This window comes from Anabrus simplex, chromosome 7 (assembly GCF_040414725.1).
Source record: "Anabrus simplex isolate iqAnaSimp1 chromosome 7, ASM4041472v1, whole genome shotgun sequence".
In the NCBI taxonomy this organism is placed as follows: domain Eukaryota; kingdom Metazoa; phylum Arthropoda; class Insecta; order Orthoptera; family Tettigoniidae; genus Anabrus; species Anabrus simplex.
Genome location: NC_090271.1, coordinates 56,066,274 through 56,094,182, shown reverse-complemented (window position 1 = coordinate 56,094,182; position 27,909 = coordinate 56,066,274).

Sequence of the window (27,909 nt, the reverse complement as noted above, 5' to 3'; positions counted from 1 at the left end):
ACATGACCGATACAGAAATAGCATTCTTTTCAAATTCTGGGTAATGTACAGACAAAACTCTTATTTTATATATATAGATTATTGCGTAGTATGACAGCCTACGTTGAAAACGGCACAGGCAGCCAGTCTCGGAGTTATAGGAATTAACCAATGAAAGTTAAAATTCCTCCACCGGCCGTGAATCGAACTCTAGTCCTCTTGGAGCAAAACCATAATACTAAACAGTTAGTCACGGAAACGGAGTGTGGAATTATTGACAGCCTGTATCATCTCTAGTCCACTGACGAGGCGTGTTTGATATTGGTCCCATATGGCTGCTCCATACTCCGGGATCTTCACTGCAAAGAATTAATTGGGTCTCTTGTTTGATGATGTGTGTTTGGCAACTTGCTTGTCCACTTCTGTGCTTTACAACGTCTAATTAATGCGGTTAACACGTAAACTGATCACATTTTACTTTGATCTCCACTGTTGTTTATCGTACACTAATTAACCTACTGGTTCCCGCCAGTTAGTTTCCTTTGTCAACCCTTATTTAAATCACGATACCAATATTTGTTTACAATCGTTATACAGAAATAAACTAATCTACGTTACATTGCACATTATCACAAGAAAATATAAATTGAGTGCTTGTATGTTCGTTTGTTACAGGGATCCAAAAATGGCCCTAAAATCTAAAAAGAGTTCTTGGAGCTAATGGATACTTCAAACATGGGTCGTACTTTTAGCACGTTTACATGCAGGATTCAGATCGATCTGAGTACACTTCCCGTATTGAAAACGCCATGTAAACGGGGACTCAGTTCGGACTGAGTCTCAAAGTCGATACGGTAAAGTCTGGGATCATATCGTACTGGGTTCGAATTGAGTTCCATGTAAACGCGGATCGTACTGAGATCGTATGAAAACGACTGCGCACACATTCTATCAAAATTCTGTCCAAATAACAAATATAATAAGCCAGTAAATATATTTATCTGTATAAAAGATCAGCCCTTGCAATTAACAAAATCACGATAACCTTCTGTTGGGGGTAAAATTGGTATGTGCGTTCCATCTATTGCACCAATTACATTTGGAATACCACACATACTTTCAAAACTGGAAGTTATCTCCTGGGCTTCTACTGTATTTAGCGTTTTTAAATTCTGAGAGGTGATATCGATTTTACTACAATTCTGCATCGTTCGTTTACTTGGATGTTGTCTGGCGGATTCAATACGATACTCAAATAGCCTACTACATGTAAACGGGGATAGTATTCAGTACGCTAAATGTACTCAAATCGATCTTAATCCCCATGTAAACGTACTATTTAATACCTTTCACTTCATGTGTGGTCATTTAAAAAGCCTTACGGAGACGTACCAATACACGAGTCGTTTTGACAGTTTCCAGAGTTACAATAGAGTAAGCAATATAAGTAAAATGCATTGTAATCATAATCGCTGGAGTATGTCCAAGCATCAGCACCCATATGACAGTTTGTAGGGGGGGGGGGGCAGACCTGGGGGTACGTAGTACTTTTAATATTTTGGAAGGTAAATGGCGACTTGTATTCTGTGGTAGAATAACCCACGGTGTTCCCTGCCTGTTGGTGGGGAACGGTACTACCGCTTCTACGTAATACTGACATTTAAATCATTTTCTTGAAAGGAAAACACCTGACTAGACTAGATTTTTGCCTTTCCCTGAGAGCTAGGGGGGGGGGGGGCACCTAGCCCCCGGGTATGGACGCCCTTGTGTCTAAGGGCAGTAGAAGCAGAGGAATTACTGAACACTCTCCTTTAGGTATTGGGAAACAATGAGATGCGACACTTAACTTCAGTAGTCTAATTATGAACCCTTTAATGTTAAAGTATGATTCTCTATCAGTGCAGATTTCTGGAGAACTGATTATTTTGAAGGCTTTGGCTTCATATTTGTTCTTTAAAATGTGCAGGGTCTTTGACTCAAAGTGGGGCCGACGTAACGCAAAGGGTAGATGGACGACCTGAAGGTCAGACGAGCACATGGCAACTCGCTGAGCTTGGGGCCGGGAGAGCGCCCGCATGTAAATAACAAGCACACATAATAACGCATAATTAAAGTAAAATAATTTCTCACCTTATCGCAGAACGTATTGAAAGTGTGTTCTACCTGCATCTACACATTTCTGGCTTCATCTAAGGAAATTTCCATTCATACGCATTAGTTAATCTACCGAGACAGCCTCAATTTATCTCGTGATATTTTGTTTGAGTTCATCTAAAATGTGAAAATGGCAGTGTTTACGGCAGTTACTGCAGACAGGATAATATGGCCTATAACATAAGAATGATACTGAAGCCTCCACCTTATCAATACATTTATTTATATGCTATTAATCACAGTAATCACAGTACCGGTTTCGACCCCTCTAGGGTCATCCTCAGCTGTCATATACCTATATAGTTATTAAAACATCACATTGGAAGGTGTTGTACATACATGAAAATTGACCCAATTTGACAGGCCGTTTAAAATAAGTTGTATGTTAAAATGGTAATATAAATCCTCTCTTCTTCAATTATAAAGAGATTACGTAATATGAGAGGCATGTCACTACAATGTTCCTGTTGATTTGATAAGCGTAAACTGAGGTTTGTACTACTGTATATACACTGATGTTCATAGAGTAATCACTAATTTACGTTAAAACTTATAATTAATTGGTAGTATGTGTATCTTGAAGTGATCTGGACACTGTCTATGAAGAAATAGGTCGTAGTTTAATGTTCGGTTCGATGCATTGTCTATGTACTATATTCATAGTATATACTAAATGCTGAGTTAATAGTAATGCGTATTGTAAGTATAAAAATTTTGTTTAGTTTGCGACGTGCACCTTAATATGACGTTATATGCTATGTCAAGTGTCAAATGGTTTACATTTTTAATATGTTAAATGATAGCGTGTAGGCTTCTTCCTATATGTTGTAGGCTGTGATATCTGTAAATAGAAATAAATTGTGTAAGAAACGGCGTTTAATAGATTTGTAATAAGTAAAGTTTTGTGTATGTTGCACTTACACTGGGTGTTGACACTATGTGCGTTGCACGGCAGCACGTCGAGTTCCAACAGAAGGACATCGTGTAATAAGCAACATAATCACCAGAAGAATAATAAAATGTCGAAATATTTTTAACAATTAATATACAGGTCCTACCAATAGTTCAAGGAAACATGCATACTTCATGAACATTATTTCTGTCCTTAAACGTTTAGTCTAAGGTATACGATTCTTTACAGGGAACTCTAACATATCTAGAGAAACATTTGCTGAAATTTTCATTAAGGTATCGCTCTTTGTTTCGAAGTTATTGAAGTTCTTGTTTATAATAACTAGAAAAAATAGCTATTTTTTAATACTTGAGGAGATCTGGACAGTACAATATGGGGATTACAGTAATAATTTTTGTTGTGGATAAACGCAGATACCTACAAAATGTTTATAATTGTAATAGAGGAACAGAATATGTTTCCATCTTAAAATATCCCCCGTTTCAGAGATTGCAAAAGAACCACAGAAAGTGGTACCAAAAGAAAAACATTCCTTGATCTTGGATGGACAGGAGACCCCTCAAGCTATCGAGATCATTTGTGCGTTACGTTGTAGCGGGATATCTACAGTACAACGTAACGTAAAAAGATCTCTGTAGGTTCAGTGACCTCCTGTCCAGCCAAGGTCAAGTACTGTTTGCTCATTTACCAATTTATATGGTGCTATTGCGAGCTATTAAACGGGGGATATTTAATTGGAAACATATTCAGTTGTTCTATTCTTCTTCTTCTTAATCTGTTTATCCTCCAGGGTCGGTTTTTCCCTCGGACTAAGCGAGGGATCCCACCTCTACCGCTTCAAAGGCAGTGTCCTGGAGTTTCAGACTTTGGATCGGAGGATACAACTGGGGAGAATGACCAGTACCTCGCCCAGGCGGCCTCACCTGTTATGCTGAACAGGGGCCTTGGGGAGGGATGGGGCGATTGGATGGGACAGGCAAGGAAGAGAGAAGGAAGCGGCCGTGGCCTTAAGTGAGGTACCATCCCGGCATTTGCCTGGAGGAGAAGTGGGAAACCACGGAAAACCACTTCCAGGATGGCTGCGGTGGGAATCAAACCCACCTCTACTCAGTTGACCTCCCGAGGCTGAGTAGACCCCGTTCCAGCCCTCGTACCACTTTTCAAATTCCGTGGCAGAGCCGGGTATCGAACCCGGACCTCCGGGGGTGGCAGCTAATCACGCTAATCACTACACCACAGAGGCGGTTGTTCTATTACAATTATAAATATTGTTCAGGTATCTGTGTTTCTCTGTTACAATGATTGTTAATGTAATCCCCATACGGCACTGTCCAGATTTATTCAAGTATTACAAAATAGCTATTTTCTTTCCAATTATTATACATTAAAAATAGTAACTTCAAAACAAAGAGTGATATTATAACGACAATTTCGGCAAAGGTTCCAATAAACATGTCATACTTGCCTGTAAATGCCAACGGCCGTAGCCGTGTTGAAACACCGGATCCCGTGAGATCTCCGAAGTTAAGCAACATTGGGCGCGGTCAGGAGTTGGATGGGTTGCCACGCGCTGTTGGGGGGGGGGGGGTAAGTGAATGGAGGAGCGGAAAGGAACTGGCCACCCTACCGCACGTAAACTCCGGCTCAGGAACACCTCTGCGGAGGTTCGGACCTGCCTTCGGGCAGAATAACCCTTACCTACCTTGCCTGTAAAGAACTCGTGAGACTGAAACCAACATTTTAAAGACAGGAATCGTGTTCATGAAATGTGCAGGTGTGCTTAAACTTTTGGTAGGACCTGTAGTCCCAGAGAAAAAATAATCAATGTAGCAGTCTAGAGCGCACAGGTGGATTGGTTGTCTATGACAGGAATCGAAACCAGGCCTCCGTAGACTCAGGTAATAGTGCATTACGGAAATTGTATCAGTCAAAAAGGTCATAGAAATGGAGGAAGTTTAGACATATTACTGACATGGTTATCGAACAGCTAAGGAGCTTAGCTTATTCATAAGGGCTCCTTTAGCCTATACGAGCTTAAATATTCAGGTAGGTCTTAGTAATCAACACGCTGCTTTGTAAATTATGCAGCATTAATTCGCAATTTTGTTAGTATATTAGGGCATAACGAAGTAAGGTTCAGTCATTGTGCTCAAAGTTAAGCCAACTAATCCTCCTATAAGGTAACATCAGGAATAGCTCATCAAAGAGTTTGTATAATAAGAGCAACCTCAGCGCTTGTTTCCCTTCTAAAGAACTCTTCGTGCCATCAAAGAAAGGGTTTGGAACACAGGAGGTTAACCAGGCGGTGTAAAGGAGAATAAATTACCTACCTGAGTAAGGAGATTAACTGCACAAACGTTACGTTTTTCTTCAAGAACAAGAGAGTAATTTTGTGCCAGAGCACATTTGAAAGAAAACTTATACTGATAAGAAGTTCCTCGAAACTCCTTAGCCAGTAAATATTTATCTGATCTCCAATGTAAAGTGCAAATTATATCCAACAATTATGAGGAAACAATATATCGCTGTAAAATGAGTAACCAGTCAGTAACTGTATGGTGATTAATGAATAGCTTCTTTTATATAACTTACTTGTTCTAACAGATCTAAAACCTCTTCTAAGAAAAAATATTGAAAACTTAATTGAATACATTGGTGTAGAAGGGCACTAAGGTTAGTGTGATTAGCTGCTACCCTCGGAATTCCGGCTTCGATTCCCGGCTCTGCCACGAAATTTGAAAAGTGGTACGAGGGCTGAAACGGGATCCACTCAGCTTCTGCAGGGCACCTGAGTAGAGGGGGGCCTCGATTTCCAACTCAGCCATCCTCGAAATGGCTTTCAGTGGTTTCCCACTTCTCCTCTAGTCAAATGCCGAGATGGTGCCTACCTTATGGCCACGACCAGTTCCTTCGCTCTTCCTTGTCTATCCCTTCCAATCTTCCCATCCCTCCACAAATCCCTGTTCAGCATAGCAGACGCGGCCACCTGGACCAGGTACTGGTCCTCCTCATCAGTTGTATCCCACCGACCCAATGTCACACGCTCGAGGACACTGCCCTTGAGGATCTTTCGCTGAGTTCCAGGGAAATACCAACCCTGGAGGGTAAACGGATTAAGAAAGAAGGAAAGAAAGAAAGAAAGAAAGAAAGAAAAGAAGGGCGTTAAGCTTAGTTTTGATAATTGTGTTCTTTTTATATCACTGTCTCTCGGTATTCAAGGGCACGTCACTCTGTGCCCCTAAAATTTTGGCGAATGGGTAACTAAGGGATAGTTTCTAATGGCTTAAAAATAAATGCGTGTGTTGTTATTTGCAGGCCGGCCCTGCGGTGTTGGGATAGCGTGCCTGCCTCTTACCCAGAGGCCCCGGGTTCTATTCCTGGACAGGTCAGGGATTTTTACCCGGATCTGAGGGCTGGCTCGAGGTTCACTGAGTCTACGTGATCACAGTTGAGCTATCTGGCGGTGAGATAGCGCCCTCGGTATAGAAAGCCAAGAATGAAGGCTTAGGGGATTTGCAGGCCTCCGGGTTGAGCAGTGATCGCTTGGTAGGCTGTTGCACCATGGGATTTGGTTGGGTTTGATTTTTATCTACATATAAATAAAATTATAGGCCTAATATGTTCAATTTTGATTTCACATTTTACAGAGCGGAGTTACGACGCGTGTGAATGGGCTACGGCTTTGGAACCCAGCTCTGCATTCGGGAGAAAAGTGGATTCACACTCTACTGTCGGCTGTTCTGAGAATGGTTTTCTGTGTTTACCCATTTTCATTTCCGGGCAGATTCTTTACCTTCCTCCACCTCCTTACCCAGTTTCATTCACAATCTTCATTTGCTCCTCAGCAGACTAAAATTGGCGTCAGGAAGGGCATCCGGCCGTAAAACTATAATTTGTCTCACGAAAATCGATTTGAGGCTGAAAAATATAAAGGTATGCTTGCTGGTACCATACGATACCGCTAGATACATTCTCGTCGAAGAATTGTAAATGACAGCAAAATGATCTCTGAAATGTTTTGAGATGGAAGGAAGACAATGGCATGATGGCAAACGGGATGAAAAAAGGTTTTATGTTTCCCCGAAAGGTATGGCCCTCTCAACTTTAATTACTGTGCTGAGGGGTGACAGTATCTTTTGCGATCATTGTAGCTGCCTTGGTACTAATATGAAGAACGATGTTCACTGGATTAACAAGGTTGTAATTAAAGGATACAGATGGTTATTGGAGTATTCAGGAGCTGTAGTAAGGATGTAAAGGAGAGGGTGCAATGCTCTGCTAAGATACAATTACAGCGTGGTTCCTGTATAGTGGTACACACCAGGATTACTGGATACAAAAACTGGAAAATATCCGTAGGAAAGCAACACGATATATGTTGGATGATTTCCGCCAACGAAGTAGTGTCGCGAAAATATTGTGAACTTTGGGATGGGGAGACTTCGGAGTTAGGAGAGGAGCTGCTCGTCTAAACGAGATGTTCTGAGCTGCCAATGGAGAAATGACGTGGAATGACGTTAGTAGACGAATACGCTGAGTGAAGCTTTCAAAGGGTCAGCCCCGCGGTGTAGGGGAAGCGTGCCTGTCTCATACCCGTGTTCGATTCACAGGCAAGTTAGAGATTTTTACCTGGATCTAGGATCTAGTAAGCCAAGAATAACGGCCGTGAGGATTCCTCGTGTTGACCACACGAGACCTCATAATCTGCAGGTCTTCGGGCTGAGCAGGGGTCGCTTGATAGGCCATGGCCCTTTGAGGCTGTTGAACAGTGTGGCTCGGTTTGGTTTTTGGAGCTTACAAAGTTAGAAAAGATCATATGGAAATAAAGATGAAATTCAGGAGGAGAGATTGGGACAAATTCTCGTTTATAGGGAGATGAATTAGGGAATGGAACAATTTATCAAAGGAGATATTCAAAAAAATTTCAAGCTGCTTGAAATCATTTAAGAAGAGATTAGGCAAATAACTGAATAGAATAGAATACTGTTGTAATCATTTATTACAATCGAAATTATTTGATACAATTAATTTATCTATTACCGGGCGAGTTGACCATGCGGTTAGGAGAGCATAGCTATGACACTGCATCCGGGAGATAGTGGGTTCGAACCCGACTGTCGGCAGACCTGAAAATGGTTTTCCGTGTTTTCCCGTTTTCACACCAGGCAAATCCTGGTGCTGTACCATGGCCAGTTCCTCCCCACTCCTACAACTTTCCCATCGCATCGTTGCCAAAAGACCTATCTGTGTCGGTGCGACGTAAAGCCAATTTAAAAAAATAATCTGTTACTGCCTTAAATATTGCAATTACGTCTACTGACTAATTACAGCTGATCTCTAAATTGTGGTTCATAAGATTTTTTTAATCCTAGACGTTAATATTCTTGTACTTTGTAGTCCAGGACACGGGCTCCCAGGCTGTACGTACCGGTGCATTGCGCGGCGCAAGTTGCATAAGACGACTTCTCTAGGTAGACCAAAGTGCAGACCCCCACTCCTCGATTTTGAGGAATAACTCTGTCTCTCACTTTGCCTACGCCTGTCTCTCTCGCTCCACCTGTTTCTCCTTCCTCACTCGCTCTTCAGTGCTCCACCATCCGAGCCGAGTTGAGTTATTCTTAGCCGAATCGCCCCGAGCCAAACCGCTGGCCCGAACCGAGCCGAGTCCGATCGATGCACAGTACACAGGACTTCTGCGCCTCGGTTTGTACGCGTGAGATTTCAGGCGTTTGAGAGGTCTTGGTTTAGGACAACATGTAACTTACCCCCATTAATTCGTGTTAGTGCAAGTATTTATTTGTGTCACTAACGTGAACAATGTTATGCTTAGCTTACAATAGATATTATGAATGAATGACTGAATCACAAAATGGATTATTTGCCTGATTGGATTATATTAGTAAACTGCATGAATGAATGAATGGATGAATTAATTAATTAATGCATAAGTGATTGAATGATTTAATGAGTTGAATGCTCTCCTCCTACATCTACGGAACTCCAGCAAATACAGTGAAGACAATCCATGTGGATGAATACATTACTGAATTAATTAATGACTACGTAATTAATGAATAGCCTGTATTCATACGTACTTGAAAAGAGGTCTCTCCCTCCCTCTCTCTCTCTCTTTTCTCTCTTTCCATTCACGGATAGCCACCAACTGCGGACAGAGCATTCGAGGTAAGCAACTGATAGGGAAGTGCCAACTGCGTGACAGTCTTAGATTCAGGTCAATGATGATTGGTCAATGACAGAACAATGTCTGATGACACTTGAGATTCACGCAGCAGGTCTCTTTGTTTATTCGGCAAGCAATATTCTCTTTACTTGAACTAGCGCCATGAGGGCCATTCTGGTAACTGCCTCATTAACACCTTGTTACGTGCTAATGATATCCAAGCACGATGTGCTTTGTTTATCCTTCAACATCACGAGTCATTAACAACAGCCACATTCATCTACATTACACCATAATACAAGAGCAGCGGCTCCGTTTATGTGCCCGCCATTAAATTAGACTGTTAAGTATAAATGATTTTCATATGAGTTTCACATTATCACGTTCTCTTGCAAGTTTCCTTCTAGTTCGAAACATGCAAGTGGAGAATTATGGTCAACCTGTCAGCTGAAAAGAGTCTGTTAATGGATTATACCCAGAATACAGTCGGTAATTATGAAATCAGGTATAAAGTTTCGAGTTAGTATGTTTTAAATGCCTTTGCTTCCTGTGACAGTATACTTCAATTTTATTTTATTTTATGCCTTTGTCTTTCGTTCCTTTCTTTCTTTCTTTCTTTCTTTCTTTCTTTCTTTCTTTCTTTCTTTCTTTATCCTTTTACTCTCCAAGGTTGCTTTCTCCCTCGGACACAGCGTCTCTACCGTCTCAGGGACAGTGTCCTGGAGGGTGAGACTTTGGGTCGGTGATACAAGTGGGAAGGACGACCAGTACCTCCCCCAGACGGCCTCACCTTCTATGCTGAACAGGGGCCTTATGGAGGGATGGTAAGATTGGAAGGGATAGACAAGGAAGATTGGAGGAAGCGCCCTTGGCATTAAGTTAGATACCATCCCGGTATTTGTTTGGAGAAGTGGGAAACCAAGGAAGTCCATTTTGAGGATGGCTGAGGAGAGAATCGAACCCCTCTCGATTCAGTTGACCTCCCGAGATTGAGTGGACCCCGTTCCAGACCTCGTATCACATTTAAATTTTTTTGTCAAGGCCGAGAATCGAACCCGGTCCTCCGATAGTGGCAGCTAAATACCCTAACTACTACACCATCCGAGGCGGTCTTATGTCTCTGTATGCAGCGAGGTTAGGTCTCACGGCCCTCTCTTACACTTAACCACAAAATGCAGTACATAGTCACATGATTTGAAAGTTAATAAGACTGGATACCGTATGCAGAAACCACCTAAATTAAGGAATTAAATCATAGCATTATAGTTATTGATATTTAGTTAATGAGCAATATTATCCATCTACATTACCCAACAAGAGCTCTACATCACATTTGCTCTCATTCACACTAACATTCATACAAGATGTTCACGTATTTAGGAGGAAATCTCGACAAGACCGTTTAAATGAGACAATTGAAGTGCTATTACGTACAGAGAGAGTGTTCCATAGCCTTTCCCCCGACACTTGGAAGGAGCGTTTATATACAGATGAATGACTGAAGGTTACCATAAGAGTAGAAGTCAGTATGGTATATTGTCGATGAATAGACGATAGGAAGTTAAAATTTGAGCATAGGTTATCAAGTGTATATTCGTTCAGCAGTCGAAATAATAGCGTCGCAGTACGTATGTATGTTTCTTAGTTCAGCGATTTCAGCCAGGATAGCTACTCATAATAAGGGGAGGTATGTTCCTCAAAGTTAAAAAGAAATAACCTCATTGCCTTCTGAAGTTTCGTTGTTTGTTCTACGGTTGATCCGTTAGTACAACATCAGAGTAAAAAATTATTGGAAAATATCAGTGTTTGAATAAGTGTTATTTTCATCGTGTGTGGAAGAATAGATTGTTGAAATTTTAGAGAGTGAAGAGATGCATGTTCCATTCTGTAGAATTCCACTCTAGAGAAACTTTGAAGACTGCGTGCCAAAAACCAGGATTCAATTACAAACCTCTCCAGAGTGTTAATATGAATTGAGGGCGTATGACGCTCTTGTTAATGATTCGCCCGCTGGATGGAGACGTTAAGCCTTGAGCAGACCCTTGATGCTATTCGACAGGAGTAACCTAGTTACACCCCCTCCCTCCTTACTATCATATTCACGTCAGTCGTTTCATCTCATTAGCTCCTCTGATGAGGCTGACGTCAGGAAGTGCATCCGATTGTAAAAACACGCTACGAGGGTTAATTTCACTTCGTACCCATGTAAATACGGGCCCTGATCTGTACAAACTATACAAATAATACGAACAACAAATGCATCTTTGTTCTCATTTTTCTTCCTTTCGGCTAAACTTGAGGAAAGCCTAGGCTCTGTACTGTTAAATCATGTTTCAGCTGCCTTGTAACGTTATTGCACGTACGTTTGTTCTTTGTTTTATCGTAAATTTCAAACTTTCAACCATCAATTTTGACTGAAAAACGTCCTTTTTCAGGTTTTAAAATTGAAAGTACTGACCCCTCTTTGTCTTCTTATGTCCTTTGCTAAGAAACAGATAGGGGGTCGGGGACTTCCAGATGCTGAGAAGAAGAAGATTGAGGGAGTGTGGGAGGAGAGTTTTGACGTGAAAGGTGGAGTTTGGAGACGAGAGAACGAACTTCAACGACATTAGAGGTTAAGCAGAGTTACGTAACTTGGCGAATGCAGCCTCACAGCATCGAGGCCCATATTTCGAGGCATGGACGCACCTCACCATTTCTGTTTGCCATTGTCAAAATGTTATATGACCTTTTTTGTTACATATTTTGTCTACTGTCCGTATTTCTAGGCATTATATTCCAAAAATATACACAAAAATATGTTTTACTACTACAGCCAATAAGCTAATGGAGTGGCTCCTACAGTGTAAACAACACGGCGTACACTCGTGTAGTACAGTCAATAACTTCTTGGTCTGGCGCTTACAGTGTAGGCAACACAGTGTACAGCTATATACTTTATAATGTTTTCATTCCCCACCCTGAAGGGGGAGGGAGGGGCACCTAAAAGGTAACACCCTCTCTCTGGCCAGGAGATTAGGGTTGGGAAGAACTGGGAGAAGAGGGAGGTGGGTAAAATGCGGTATGAAGAAGTTAAGGAGATAATAATAATTTCTTGTGGCTATATCTAGCCGAGTGCAGCCCTTGTAAGGCAGACCCTCCGATGAGGGTGAGCGGCATCTGCCATGTGTAGGTAACTGCGTGTTATTGTGGTGGAGGATAGTGTTATGTGTGTTGTATGAGTTGCAGGGATGTTGGAGCCAGTACAAACACCCGGCCCCCGAGCCATTGGAATTAACCAATGAAGGTTAAAATCCCAGACCCGGCTGGGAATCGAACCCAGGACCCTCAGAAGCGAAGGCGAGTACGCTGAACTTTCAGCCAACGAGTCGGACTGTTAAGGAGATGAGAATAAAGGATGTGTAGGTTATCTAGTGCTTTATGGACAGATTTACAAATACTTGTATAGGAGAGAACCCAAGAAGGGAAGGTTTAACCAAGGTTGTAAGGGATAAGATGAAGTGCAAGAGAAGTGAGTAGGAGGCTGAGGAGGTGAGAGGTTGGCGATGGTGGCGAAAAATAACGGGGTGGGTATGGACAAGGTCGGAGATGTGGACTAGGTGGTTGAGGAGGAGGGGCAAGTCGGGGACGGCGCCGAGGTGTGGTATGTCGGGGCGAGGTTTGGGGAGGTGAGCGAGATGGTTCAACTCGATGGTGGTGGCCATAGAGGTTTATCCCATTGTCGATGAGACGTTGATCGTCTTCGAAAGTTGGAAGATGGAGTCTCACTAAGAAGGTCGGACAGTCGACGTTGCGATGCGAAACGCTCTTCGCACGGGCAGTCCTGACTGGCGGAGTTCCTGGGCGATGACGTCAGCTGGTATACTTGGTTCCACACCGACGCAGCTATACAGGACATTACGGTCCGAAGGCGGTGGCGTCGATGGTGGACGTAACATACTTCCAGGAGTATCAGGAGTAATAGTTCCCTCGGCAGGTGGCTGAAGAGATGTGTTCTGGGGACGTAGTAGATCCGGGGTGGGAGGGATGGGGAGAGAAGACATCATAAGGGGGAAAAGATGGGACAGTGTTGTAGTGGTAATAGGAGTGTTGGATGAGGTGTGCGCAGAGTTGGTAGTGGTGGTAGTAGTAATGGTAGTAACGGGGGTGGTGTAACTAGAGGACGACGGTGCTGGTGGAGACGGGGGTGGAGAGACTGCGATGGGCGAGCGGCTGTAGCAGGTGCGTTGTCCATGAGCTGCGCCAAGACGTTGGGAGGAGTAGAGTCCACACGGTGAAGGCGATGTTGGATGAGCGCACCATTATCGTGAATGTTGAAGTAGGCATCTGCAGAGTCGATATACAGAACTACATCTGGTTATGGTACGGGGCCGTTGTAGAGTCGTGCGGCACTATGAACGCCGAGCATGCGGAGATCGGTCTGGTTGACCTCTTTATCTCGACGTTGTACGTGTCAGTGCCAGCGCTACTGCCGCTCCGTATTAAATGATCCTCGTATATGCTCATTGCGCACTCGATCCAAGAGGGTGACATCGGCTGACCATCGCAGCATCCGCATTTCCGTTGCATGCATTTGCTAATCATGCTTCTTTTGCGTTGTACAACACTCGGAGCAGTAAGTGGAGGGAGGCCTAACAACACTCTAGTATATCTTGCCTTTGAACTTATGCCTAATGAATGTTTGCACCCAAAATTGATGCCGACATCATTTTTACGTGTACCTCAATGTGTTTTCCAAGTTTCATCGCGATCGGCGACTATCCCATTGCCGATGTTTCCTTGTCAGAACAAGCCTAAGAAGACGGAGTATATGTTCTGCAATTTCGTCAGGCAAGAAGTTCAAGTTCCACTAAATACGATTTTCTTAGCTGTTGAACCGCTGGCTATGAGGAATAAATGCAAGTACGTGGGCTCAGTTATTACCACTGATGCGACGATTGATGAAGTATCGCATCAACGTTGGATGGACCAAATGGCGTTTGCTGACAGGCTTCTTGTGTGACAGCCGTCAAGCGCGGGGAGAAGGGAAACGTGTGGTGGCGAACCAATTGGAGCGGGGAGGGGAGGAGGTGCAGAGGCGTATCTCCAAGTACGCAGTGTGCCAGCTTAGCATTGGCCAGCCGGTATTCATCGCTGATCGCGCGGAATTTGAAATGTCGCAACTTTTAGGTCTCGTAGTTAACGCTCTAATGAATGTTGGCACCCAAAATTGATGCCGACATCGTTTTTACATGTACCTCAATGTGTTTTCCAAGTTTCGTTGCGATCGGCGACTTACCCATTGCCGATGGTCCCTTGTGAGTCAATTCGTCTCCAAAGTTTTTCTCCAACGTTCTAAGGCTGCCTCGACTTCTTCACGTGTTTCACCAACAAGTACGATGTCGTTTGCATATAGAAGAGTCCATGGTAGTTGCGTCATCAGTTGTTCTGTGAGATAGTTAATAACTATGTTGAAAACGATTGGGCTCAAAGCTGAACCTTGATGAACACCAACCTCAACAGGGGAAACTCCCAGAGATACAAACACTAGGCTTCACCTTTGTAGAGGGACGAACGTACATGTCCTGGATAAGCTTCACATATTCCTCCGGAACATTTTGGTGTCGCAGTGCAGTCCAAACGATTTCCATAGGAACATGGTCAAACGCTTTCTCTAAATCAATAAAGACCACATGGAGATCCTTTTGAAGTGCACAATGTTTCTCCATAAATATTCGGAGAGTTTGAATCGCTTCACTAGTTGCGACTCCAATTGTCAAGCCACACTGGGTCCTATGGATGTGTATAATTTTCTTGATGTGTTTGGCAATGGCACGTTCATAAAATATTTAGTGTGTGTGAGGTGAGTTAAATGCCTCTGTAGCTCTTCAATTCTCTGATATCTACAGAAACTCTGCTGACTGTCAGTATGAGCAGTAGGACAGGTGGCGGAAGAACTCAACAGAGGTGTCAACGACAGCGTCTGGGTCTCAGCGAGATCAATCTGACTTGGCGTCAGGTGGCAACCAGCTGTAAAACATTTGCCAAACTACAACTGATCATGAGAGTACGCCCTATAGCTGTAGTGTAACCTGTATTTTTTTAATTAAAGAACAGGTAATATCTACAGAATGAACCCGGGAATACCGACCAATCAGATAATAAGATGTTAAGATCAGGAAAACCAGGGTGAGCTGGAAGCAGGAGGTGAAGGAGGACATGGAATAAAAGGGAATACAAGGAATAAAAAACAGCAAAATGGATGCTTACACGTCGAGGATCAAGGCCATCAAGAGGTTTGAAGGAAAATTAGATCACATATCTAAGAGCCGTGGATAGAAGGAAGTACAAGATTGCAGGGTGAAAGAATGAAGGAGAACTGAATGAGGAAGAACGCCCGAAAACAGATGAAGCTGAATTCCAATTAACGTCGCCCATTGTCGGCCGAAACAAAACAAGAAGACCGCTTACAACCTAAGACTACGGTGCAATATTTTTATTTTCCTTTTCTTCCCAGAACTTCTTCATACATTGGCTGATCACCTATGTTCCTCCGATAACACTCTCCGAGGTTGACATGGAGTTTGTAAAAGGCAAAAATACGCATAAGTGATCTGTTGTTGGAAGTTCACCCTGTTAGTTATGACGTCATCTGCGACGTTCAGTCTTTGTCGTATACCCCATCGTATCTCCTCCAGCCAGTCGGAAGGTAAGGGTTGTTCTGCCCGTAGGCAGGTCCGAACCTCCGCAGAGGTGTTCCTGAGCCGGAGTTTACGTGCGGTAGGGTGGCCAGTTCCTTTCCGCTCCTCCATTCCCTTACCCCCCACCAACAGCGCGTGGCAACCCATCCAAGTCCTGACCACGCCCAATGTTGCTTAACTTCGGAGATCTCACGGGATCCGGTGTTTCAACACGGCTACGGCCGTTGGCCAGCCAGTCGGTGGTGTGTTTTAATTTGGATATGTAACCAAAAATCTTCTTAAGTCTGTCGTTGTTCATTCTGTGGAGATGACAAGAAACTATAGTCTCCGTGTTTTAATGGTCTCGTATTTCTATGAAGAGGAAAAAATCAAGACCTCTACCAACACATAGAGAAAATTTCAGACAACAGTTTGTGCCAATATTAAGTAAAACACCGAGTCTCTTGGAAAATGTGATGACAGTAGCTAGTACATTAAACAGAGCGAAAATCATCAATCCACTGACAAGGTGAAATTCCCTACTCGTCACCACCGATTTCGCTCAAATTTATAGAACGTGCAGGGCTTGGCTAGAAATGAAAGTACCCAAAGTGGTAACCCCAGATGGCCAAGCGTATAGAAAATAAAAATAAAAATAAAAATGTTGACGCGGCTCTCGCACCGTATAAGCCACTTACGTTAGTGCGTACGCCGAACAGTTGTTGGCGTAGCGGTAAGAGCTCGGAGTGGTAATTCGGTGGGCGTGGGTTCGACTCCCCGTGTGAGATTGCTTTTTTTCTGTCAAATTTTATATTATTCATTTTCCAATTACGCGAAGAGGTGAATAATTCATTTTATTTATTTATTTGTTTATTTATTTATTTATACGCAACAGGCATAGAAAAGGTAAAGAATTGGGATTTCATTTTCTACCTGCACCAAGAATCTATTGTTTGTGTACAGCCGCCAGGAGCAACCTTCACTTGTCAGGTGCAAACGAATCTTACACGAAACGGCTATTTACGATGGCACATTCTCCAAGGAGGGGAGATAGCCAATAAAGGAGAAAAAATTCTGTTGAACACGTCGGGAAAGTTCGCAACTCCAATTTTTTTACAATTGTGCGCTCATTACAGATATGACGTCCTATATGCCTTTTACATATAAATAAAATAAATTAAAATAAATGAATAATACAAAAATTGAGAAAAATATTCTCCACTCGAGGAGTCGAACCCACGACCATCGAATTACCTGTACGAGCTCTTACCGCTTCGCCAACAACAGCTCGGCGTGCGCACTAACGTAAGTGGCTTATACGGTGCGAGAGCAGCGTCAACATTATTATTTTTATTTTTATTTTCTATACGCTTGGCTATCTGAAGTTCCCATTTTGGGTACATTCATTTCTAGCCAAGCCCTGCACGTTCTATAAATTTGAGCGGAATCGGTGGTGACGAGTAGGGAATGTCCCCTTGTGAGAGTAAAATTGATTTGCCCGTCAGAACCATTTCAGGTAGCTACGCGGTTCACCCATGACACCACATTGCTCGCGGGAAATGAGGCGGAAACGCGCCGCAAAACAGAACGGAATACAGAGAGTAGCAGCAAATGTGGTATGATAGAGCCGTCAAGGGACAGATGCCATTGAATAGTTCACTAGGACGAGTTTGTTATTAACATAGTAATTGACTTGATACTCTTAGATATCTCGATCATTAACCCGTGATTCTTATTGATGTATCGTTGTCTGGCCCCATGGGTAATTGGTTAGTGTGCTGTCCTTTAGTCACAGGGGTCCCGGGTTTGGTTCCCGGCAGAGTCGGGAATTTAAACCAAAATTAGTTAATTCCGCTCGCATGGGGACTGGGTGTATGTGTCGTCTTCATCATCATTTCATCCTCATTACGACGCGCAGGTCGCCTATGGATGTCGAATCAAAAGACCTGCACCTGGCCTCTCGCGAGGCCACACGCCATTTAATTTATTGATATGTCGTTTGCTTTGGAGACGTAAATTTCATAACTGACTTGTTGGTAAATCATCATCATCATCCGTTTTCCCGCCAGGTTCGGTTTTTCCCTCGGACTCAGCGAGGGATCCCACCTCTACCGCCCCGAGGGCAGTGTCCTGGAGCTTCAGACTCTTGGTCGGGGGATACAACTGGGGAGAACGACCAGTACCTCGCCCAGGCGGCCTCACCTGCTATGCTGAACAGGGGCCTTGTGGAGGGATGGGAAGATTGGAAGGGATAGGCAAGGAAGAGGGAAGGAAGCGGCCGTGGCCTTATGTTAGGTACCATCCCGGCATTCGCCTGGAGGAGAAGTGGGAAACCACGGAAAACCACTTCCAGGATGGCTGAGGTGGGAATCGAACCCACCTCTACTCAGTTGACCTCCCGAGGCTGAGTGGACCCCGTTCCAGCCCTCGTACCACTTTTCAAATTTGGTGGCAGAGCCGGGAATCGAACCCGGACCTCCGGGGCTGGCAGCTAATCACGCTAACCACTACACCACAGAGGCGGACTTGTTAGTAAATGAAAAATGAAATGGCGTATGGCTTTTAGTGCAGGGAGGTGTCCGAGGAAGGGGCAGGTCTTCTGATTTGAAACACGTAGGCGACCCTGCGCGTCGCAATGAGGATGAAATGATCATGAAACGACACATACACCCAGTCCCCATGCCAGCGGAATTAACTAATTTTGGTTCAAATTCCCGACCCTGCCGGGAATCGAACTCGGGACCCCTGTGACCAGAGGCCAGCACGCTAACAATTCAGTCATGGAGTCGAACGACTGGATGCTGATAATGTGGGATGCAAATGAAAGTTATACCAAACTGTGAGGGATGTATAGGAAGTGTATTAGTTAAAATGTAGTACAGCTATCAGTGTCCTGTTATTGTCCAGTCAGTCATCTTCCGTTTAGCTTTACGGCGCATGCGTGTCCGTGAAATGAAATGGCGTATGGCTTTTAGTGCCGGGAGTGTCCGAGGACATGTTCGACTCGCCAGGTGCAGGTCTTTTGATTTGACACCCGTAGGCGACCTGCGCGTCGTGATGAAGATGAAATGATGATGAAGACGACACATACACCCAGCCCTCGTGCCAGCGAAATTAACCAATGATGGTTAAAATTCCCGACCCTACCGGGAATCGAACCCGGGACCCCTGTGGCCAAAGGCCAGCACGCTAACCATTTAGCCATGGAGCCGGACAACAAATTAGATTCGAACCGTCTTGTCACGGATTCGGACGATGCTGACTACACGCTTTAGCGACCACAGCCACCACGCACCGCCGTGTCCGTGAGACAAACAGCGATTGTTCTGGTGTATGTGTCTATGACTCAAGAGCAAGTGTTTGCAAATATCGAGTTCAATAACCAGTCCGTGTATTGGTTGTGACTTCGTCCAGGTGTGGTGTGTTTGTCACAGGTGGCTTGCCCTCGGGACTGGGCGAAGCAAGCCGCTGTACTGCGGTGCGTGTTATTACTCTTTTTGACCTGAATATGTCTTACGGCCGGGGGGTCGCCCGAAAATTTGTGTAACGCGACAAAATTTGTGACGGAAGTGACGTCACATTAGTCATTACCGTGAGATGCTGGGTTCGAACTCCACTCTCGGCTGCCCTGAAGGTGATTTTCCGTGGTTTCTCATTTTCACACCAGGCAAATGCCGGGGCGGTTGTACCTTAACTAAAGCCACGGCCGCTTCCTTCCCGCTCCTATGTCTTTCCTATCCCATCGTCGCCATAAGAGCTATCTGTGTAGGTGCAACGTAAAGCAAAATGTAAAAAAAAGCATACATATATATCGTTCCCTTGGTCGCCAAAGATGCTGCAGTTGTGGATTTATATAAATAGCGTGTGTCGAAATATAATTTTAATCTCGTGTGCCTATTTCTAGCTGAGTGCAGCCTTTGTAAGGCAGACCCTCCGATGAGGGTGGGCGGCATCTGCCAATTGTAGGTAACTGCGTGTTATTGTGGTGGTGGATAGTGTTATATGTGGTGTATGAGTTGCAGGGATGTTGAGGACATCACAATCACCCAGCCCCCGAGCCACTGAAGGTTAAAATCCCCTACTCGGCCGGGAATCGAACCTGGGACCCTCTGAACCGAAGTCCAGTACGCTGACCATTCAGCCAACGAGTCGGACTGAGTAAACTCGTATCCTCATCCCGAGGTGGTGCAGCTCTTTTCAGGCACACCCCCATTGGAGGTGAACCACATGTACCATTTCAACCACATACCAGTCCTCCTGCCATTCTGGCAGTATCGGGAACCGAACCCGGGCCCCCGAGGACGGCAGGTAATAATGCTAACCGTTACGGTACGGAGGCGGACATCGTCAGTGACGCCACATTAGTCGTTACCGTAGGCCTTGGTCACCTAAGATGTTCCGTAAAATGATGCAAATAAATCGTTCGTTATCAATATTTTAGTTTCATTTATTCAAATACATAAGTACTCATCATCAACAGGTTTTTCGCAAAGGGGAAGAGTTTCTTTTTTCTGCTAGTGGTTCAACGCCGCACTAACTCATCGAAGGTTTTCTACGAACCATGAATGGGAAAGGGCTAGGATATGGAAGGTGGCCGTGCCTTAATAAGGGTACAGCCCCAGCATTTGCCCGGTGTGAAAACGGGAAGCCAAGGAAAGCCGTCTCCGTGGCTACCAACGGCGGGACTCCAACCGATCATCTCCCGAATACAAGCTCACAGTTACGCGCCCCTAACCGCGGGGCGAACTCGCTCGCAATAGTTTAAACCTGCGGCCTGTGAATTAGGCAGGCGAGGAAAACTGTGCTGTTGTCAGATATGGGAACGGTGAAGCGGGATTCGCTCACCTCTGAGCACGGATTTGCAACCCTGACTGCGCAGTGCTGTGTAGTCTAAGCCGGTCGCTCCAGGTCCACATATTCGTTAAAGTAATTATCTTTTCTATATTATGGAGTCCTATATATAGTGTTTACGTATGAAGTGTTCGGGTTTGCTTCGCTACCAATGTAGCGGGTTCGTTGATTTAATATTGCTTATGAAACATAAAAATGGTGATCGTACAAAAGCGATATTTTCAAGTGCTTGGCATCGAGAAGTAAACCGTGGATGGTACAAAGAGGAGCAGTCAGAAAAATACAAGGACACTAGGGGTGAACAAGAATAGGCAACTTGCAAGTTGCTTTACGTCGCACCGACACACATAGGTCTTATGGCGACAATGTGACAGGAAAGGGCTAGGAGTGGCAAGGAAGCGTCTGTAGCCTTAATTAAGGTACAGCACCAGCATTTGCCTGGTGTGAAAATGGAAAACCACGGAAAACATCTTCAGGGCTGCCGACAGTAGGGTTCGAACCCACTATCTCCCGACTACTGGATACTGGCCGCAATTAAGCGACTGCAGCTATCGAGCTCGGTAATTGGCAACTTCAGGTGAAAGAATAGATGTATAGAAACACAAGACACAGATGGTTAAGAATAGTACAGCACCAAAATATCGAAAGTTTAAAACACTTTTCACAACAAATCACGAAAGAAATCTTAAAAAAGATCGGTGATAGCGACAATTTGGATTTCATCCGAGTAAAATTTACAATTGAGGACCGTCTTTCAAAACTCGCTCCTTGCAAAATCATAATTTTTCAGGAGAGACAAAAACTGGTTAGACAATAGAGTAAAAAGGATATTTTGACAAAGTCCATCTTAAATAGTTTGTTCGTTACACTCTGATATAAGTATGGACAAAAGCACACATTTGAATAGTGTTTACCAAAAAGTTAGGAGAAACTGTTCGTTTTCTTTTAAAACTCGCTCATTGCATAATCCTACTGAGTAAACATTTCGTCCACAGCATACGTAAAACAAATTTAAAGACATGGAATGTCAAATTTACACACAGACATTATCACAATACTATAAATGAAGAATGGTACTGATAATAATGTATACAATGCCAGAGTTTCAAAATTTAAGAGACATAACGAATCTCTGTCTTTGTTGACTAGACCTCTCTATTTCTGAGTCAGTTTCCCCAACTTCTGTATTCTCCATCACATCACTTACTTTCAGCTTGTTCTTGGTATGTTTTCCCTTAAGAACCGCTTCATAGAACTCCTTAGCTTCCCCAGGCATTTGTATGAATTTCATTAATTTTGCCTTATCTTGGCTCTTTTCCTAATTAACATGATTTACTACTTCCATATCTTGGCTCTTTTCCTAATTAACATGATTTACTACTTCCATATCTCGGCTCTTTTCCTAATTAACATGATTTACTACTTCCATATCTTGGCTCCTTTCCTTATTAACATGATTTACTACTTCCATATCTTGGCTCTTTTCCTTATTAACATGATTTACTACTTCCATATCTTGGCTCTTTTCCTTATTAACATGATTTACTACTTCCATATCTTGGCTCTTTTCCTTATTAACATGATTTACTACTTCCATTTCTGGAGGCAAGTTCACTTCTCTGAAGGAAATATTTCCTTAATTGAGTATTTCTACAATGGTTGATTCACAACTGTATGTGTATCGAACAGCGACTTGTACCTTGAAGTTTTCATGTTTCCTGTATTGAATGATGCGGGTTTTCGTGATGTTGAAAGGTAGCTTCCCTTTGAAAATCTTTCTTGATTTTGCCTTCAGATCAAAGATGATCCAATCCTTTTACAGAATTCTCACTTGGCCGTGATCACTGAGTAGGCTATGATACTCCATAGGCGATACTATTTCTTCTTTCTCTCTGTATTTTTTCTGTACGTTCCCGAACACTCCATCTGGCGGCAAAAGGCTATGACCTCGAATGGGAAAATAATGTTCAACTGATTTGAAAACTTTAGACTTTTCGAGGAAACGTGCCGCAGATGCTAATAAAATACTATTCTTACTTCGGGATACACAAGAGTCTGAAAATAGCCTGAGTTTTTTTAATCTCTGGCCCCTTCCTTGCGAAGATTATTTTCTAAGTGCCCAAGTTAGTCTTTTACACCCGAAGCTATTTCATTCGCTCCACGACCCCCTTCTGTCTCCAACCACATATAAAAGAAAACTTTACTTTTTTCCAGTTGCTTTTCATTTGTCACGACACAAAGATTATATAACCATCTTGTCTCAGGTAAAATGCTTCCCCTATAGATACTTTAGGAATGGGTTGATTTTGTTCCATGTTAAATATAACATCAACATGACTATCATCCTTTTATTTAAGCGTGGCAAAACATTTATTAGCTCGTACTTTGTATAATTTATAATCAATGCGAGCCTTGTTCCTTATAACGTCATTTTTACGTATCTCTAATTATCAATAAAGGTCTTTACACGTCGAACATATATCTTGTGTAGACTTATTGCGATTATAGTGGTTTTGCCTACATTTATATTTCATTCATCATTATCACTGGCGCGACAACCCTTTGTGGGCCTTGGCCTTCTGAAGAAGTTTTCCCCATTCTTTCTTGTTAAGTGCAGAGCTCCTTTAATTCTTGATTCCAATTATCTTTACATCCTCTCTCACCCCTTCTTGCCACCTTAACTTTGGTCTGCCAACTTTCCTGATTCCTTCTGGCACTGCATTAAATATCTTCTTTATAATATTCTAGTCGATACTCATCCAGCTGATCGAGCAACTTTCTTAGGTTTTCAGCTTGGTAAAAAGTTAAAACATTCCACGAACCAATTCTCAAGTCCTTTACACATTTGCGAGGTCGTCGTAAAAAGGTCAGTCGGCTATTTCTTCTTCAGATTTCGTAACGAGAGGTTTTTACTGATTGGGTTGTCACCCCAACGCCAACCCCCGGCAATCCTGGAGGGCCGATGTTTTCTTTCGGGGTTGTCTCCTTTAGCTGGTGGGTCCCCATTTTGAAGCGTCGGGAAGTCGCTTTTTCGCCCTTACATGGCCCAGGGGCCACGGCGTGGACATGCATGTATCGGACATGGTAGGAATAAATGGCATTTCCTGTGCTTCATTAGTACACTTCCACCAGCAAGAAGTGTCCGACTCGTTAGCTGAATGGTAGCGTACTGGCCTTCGGTTCAGAGGGTCCCGGGTTCGATTCCGGCCGGGTCGGGGATTTTAACCTTCATTGGTTAATTCCAATGGCTCGGGGGCTGGGTGTTTGTGCTGTCCCCAACATCCCTGCAACTCACACACCATACACAACACTATCCTCCACCACAAAAACACGCAGTTACCTACAAATGGCAGATGCCGCCCACCCTCATCGGAGGGTCTGCCTTACAAGGGCTGCTCCCGGCTAGAAATAGCCACACGAAATTATTATGATTATACCAGCAAGAAGTGAACCTACAGGACCACATACTACCTCTTCGGCCCCCACATTTATATTTCAATATGTGATGAATAACTGCGTCCGTAGTTTCCAAGTCTTCCTCCGTAACACGAGAACCCCCACGATTCTCTCCAGAATTCTCTCCACTTCTTAGAAAGAACCGAGCAATGCGTGCAAGCCTATCTATCACGTGATGCCACTGTGATGTTCTGAATTGTATACGCGCAAACATAAACGAACCTGCCATAAGTCTTTCTAATTAAGTAATTAATGGATACAGTGTTGAATCTACTGCCATCGTCAGGGTCCCTCTTTCTTCTCGCAGCGTTTCGAACTTCCATGAATTTAAGAAGATAAGCATCTTGATCAGCTTTAAATTCATTCATACAGCTGTATATAGGTGTTTTCGGAAATCTGAAATGTTTAAGGAATAGTGGAATTAATCACCGGTAGCACTGTAATGGGGCTGCCTGGCGGAGGCGGTAAAGGCTTACTCGGTTCTCCCGGAAGGACGTGGGTTCGAATCCCCGTCAGGAAGTCATAAAATTTAAGAAATAATATTTCCACTTCCGGAGGTGCATATGGCCCTGAGGTTCACTCAGCCTACATCAAAAATGAGTACCAGGTTAATTCCTGGGGGCAAAGGCGGCCGGACGTAGAACTAACCACTCTACCCCTTCAAGTGCCGAGGTTGCGGACAGTGGAAGCCTTTACCGTCCACCACTCCCAGGGCCTTCATGGCCTGTACGGTTGAGGCAGTGGCCTTCTAACCCCAACTTGGCAGGTTCAATCCTGACTGAGTCCGGTGGTATTTGAAGGTGCTCAAGTACGTCAGCGTCGTGTCGGTAGATTTACTGGCACTTAAAAGAACTCCCCCGGGACTAAATTCCGCCATCTCAGCGTCTCCGAAAACCATAAAATGTAGTTAGTGGGATATATACCCTATATTGTTATAAGTTTTATTATTTTTGTCATTAAAATTATTATATTATTATTATTATTATTATTATTATTATTATTATTATTATTATTATTATTATTAAACAGAACAAATGTTTTCCAACCAACCGTACAAAGAGAAATAAGAAACATTAGGGAAGATACAAAAAAGACAATAGAATAGGAGTATGCATTAAAGATCGGCATTTCTATGTACCGTGTCTGGGCATACCGTAAGAATTCACCTGACTAGAAAATAGTGGGCTATTTTAAACAAGTCCTAGAAAACACTGGATGTTACACAGATGCATTTAGCCCAACAGGATAGTCGTAAACGAGTTCAAGATGAGTGTATTACGCAGTACAAGAATGTAAACAAATTTTGAAATACCAGGAGTTTTCGAAAGTATTGACTCAAAAAAGTTAATTTTCACATAAATTCGAAGGAATTAGGCATCCAGCTGCTCCCTTATGAATACACAGTCAAGTACCACCGCTCGAGAACATAGTCAAGTTTACAATACCTCATGGTCGAAAAAATAAGTCCCATACAGGTGTAAACATTTCCATAATCATAACACAGAGATGTTACCCTCTCTCTCCAACAGCGTAAGAACGCATCGACATAGCAGCAGTATCCGTTTTAAGTTGTTTCATTCTGAATGAAACGAGTGATTTGCTAGGATTTCTCGACCAATTTAGTCTCTAAATCCTATTTGATTGAGGCTCTTTAAGCGTGCGACTTTTGATAATAATTAGATATTTTGTTGTAAATTTTTAGATAGGCAATTTGAAGTGGGTAGTGTATATAAAGATTTGTAGTGGAATTGTTATAGTTGTATTTGTATGAGACGTGTGTATATATTCAATCAGTGAGAAGTGAGGTTTGGTTAATAAGTGATTCGGAGTGTTTTAGGGAATAGAAGTCTTTACTGTCCATATTATGTATCTGTCTTATAAGGTCACTGGCATGTTGTTGACCATGACGGTAGAAGTGTTTTGCATTTTCCTTTATTTGTTGCTTTATAATTGGCATTTTCAATGGATCGTTTATATCTGTATTGTGGATATGGAAAGGAGTTTTAGTAATGTTTCGAAGCATTTTAATTTTTTGATATAACAGTCTTTAGCTGTTCCTCATACTCTGGATTGACAGAGCAGGCAAAGAGGGCTACTTATATTGGCCAGTTGGTGGGGGTTACAAGAGAAGACCCATGAAGAACGTAGAGTGTAAAATCTAGACCCGGTGACGTCATCCAAGTTTGTCGCAGGTAATCGGCTGACAGTTGTCCCCTAGCTACGGTAGTGTGCGGTTGTCAAACGCCGGCAAGAAAGCAGCGGAAAATGAAGAATGTGGCGGAGGTGAGTTGACAATATTTCAGGTATTCAAAGTTATATTGTAAACCATGATCAAATAACAATAATTTAGGAAAGCTGATACCGGTACAGATTAATGCGTAATACGAAAGTACTTATCGTGTCCTGTGTCCTGAGCGACCCGATCGATCACAGCTAGTGACATTTAAAGGGCCATATTCTGTGCCATTTTTCAGAGAAACTAAAATTTAAGTTAGACGACTTTCTACATTTTTCTCGTAGACATTTTATTGACTGTAGAAACAAAACGTGCCCGCTCACTGAAAATGTCAATACATGATTTTACTTACTTTCTTAATCTCTTCCAGGGTTGGTTTTCCCCTCGGAATCAGCGAGGGATCCCACCTCTCTCCTGGACCGTGGGACATTGGGTTGTGGGATACAACTGGGGAGGATGAGCAGTACCTGCTATGGTGAACAGGGGCCTTGGTGGGGGATGGGAAGATTGGAAGGGATAGACAAGGAAGAGGGAAGGAAGTGGCCGTGGCCTTAAGTTAGGTGCCATCCCGGCATTTGTCTGGAAGAGAAGTGGGAGACCGGGCGAGTTGGCCGTGAGCGTAGAGACGCGCGGCTGTGAGCTTGCATCCGGGAGATAGTAGGTTCGAATCCCACTATCGGCAGCCCTGAAAATGGTTTTCCGTGGTTTTCCATTTTCACACCAGGCTGTACCTTAATTAAGGCCACGGCCGCTTCCTTCCAACTCCTAGGTCTTTCCTATCCCATCGTCGCCATAAGACCTATCTGTGTCGGTGCGACGTAAAGCCCCTAGCAAAAAAAAAAAGAAGTGGGAGAGCACGGAAAACCGGTTCCAGGATGGCTGAGGTGGGAATTGAACCCACTTCTACTCATTTGATCTTCCGACCTTCCGAGGCTCAGTGAATCGAACCCGGGCCTCCGGTGGTGACAGCGAATCACACTAACCATTAGCCCTACACTAAAGAGGCGGACAATGCATGATTTTACGGATTTAAATTTAGTTGTTCAGGTTTTATCTAAATTGGTTTATGTGGGAAATAGTTATACCGCTGAAATCAGCAGACTTTCCTGAAGATTGTAGTATAATTTGTTTTGCTACATTGTAGGAGGTATACGGAGTGTCTGAAATAAGTTACGGAAAATGCATCGTCATAATAAACCCAATAATATGAGAGGATCCGTCATTCATGTTTTCCTAAACCTTTCAGTTAATCGCCGACGGTAACTTATTCAAATCTCTTATGTCCTGCGAGGTGGTGCACACAACGTTAGCGGAGAAGTGTGTATTAGCATTCAAAATTCCCAAGAAAAGTGCGTGGTGTACGCAGAAATGATCATAATCTCTTCTAGGGAACGGAGTACAGACATCAGCGCGTGACTAAAGAACGCACGGTTTCAGCTGTTTACATGTGCTGTACAGGTCGCAAGCAATGAAGTAGTGT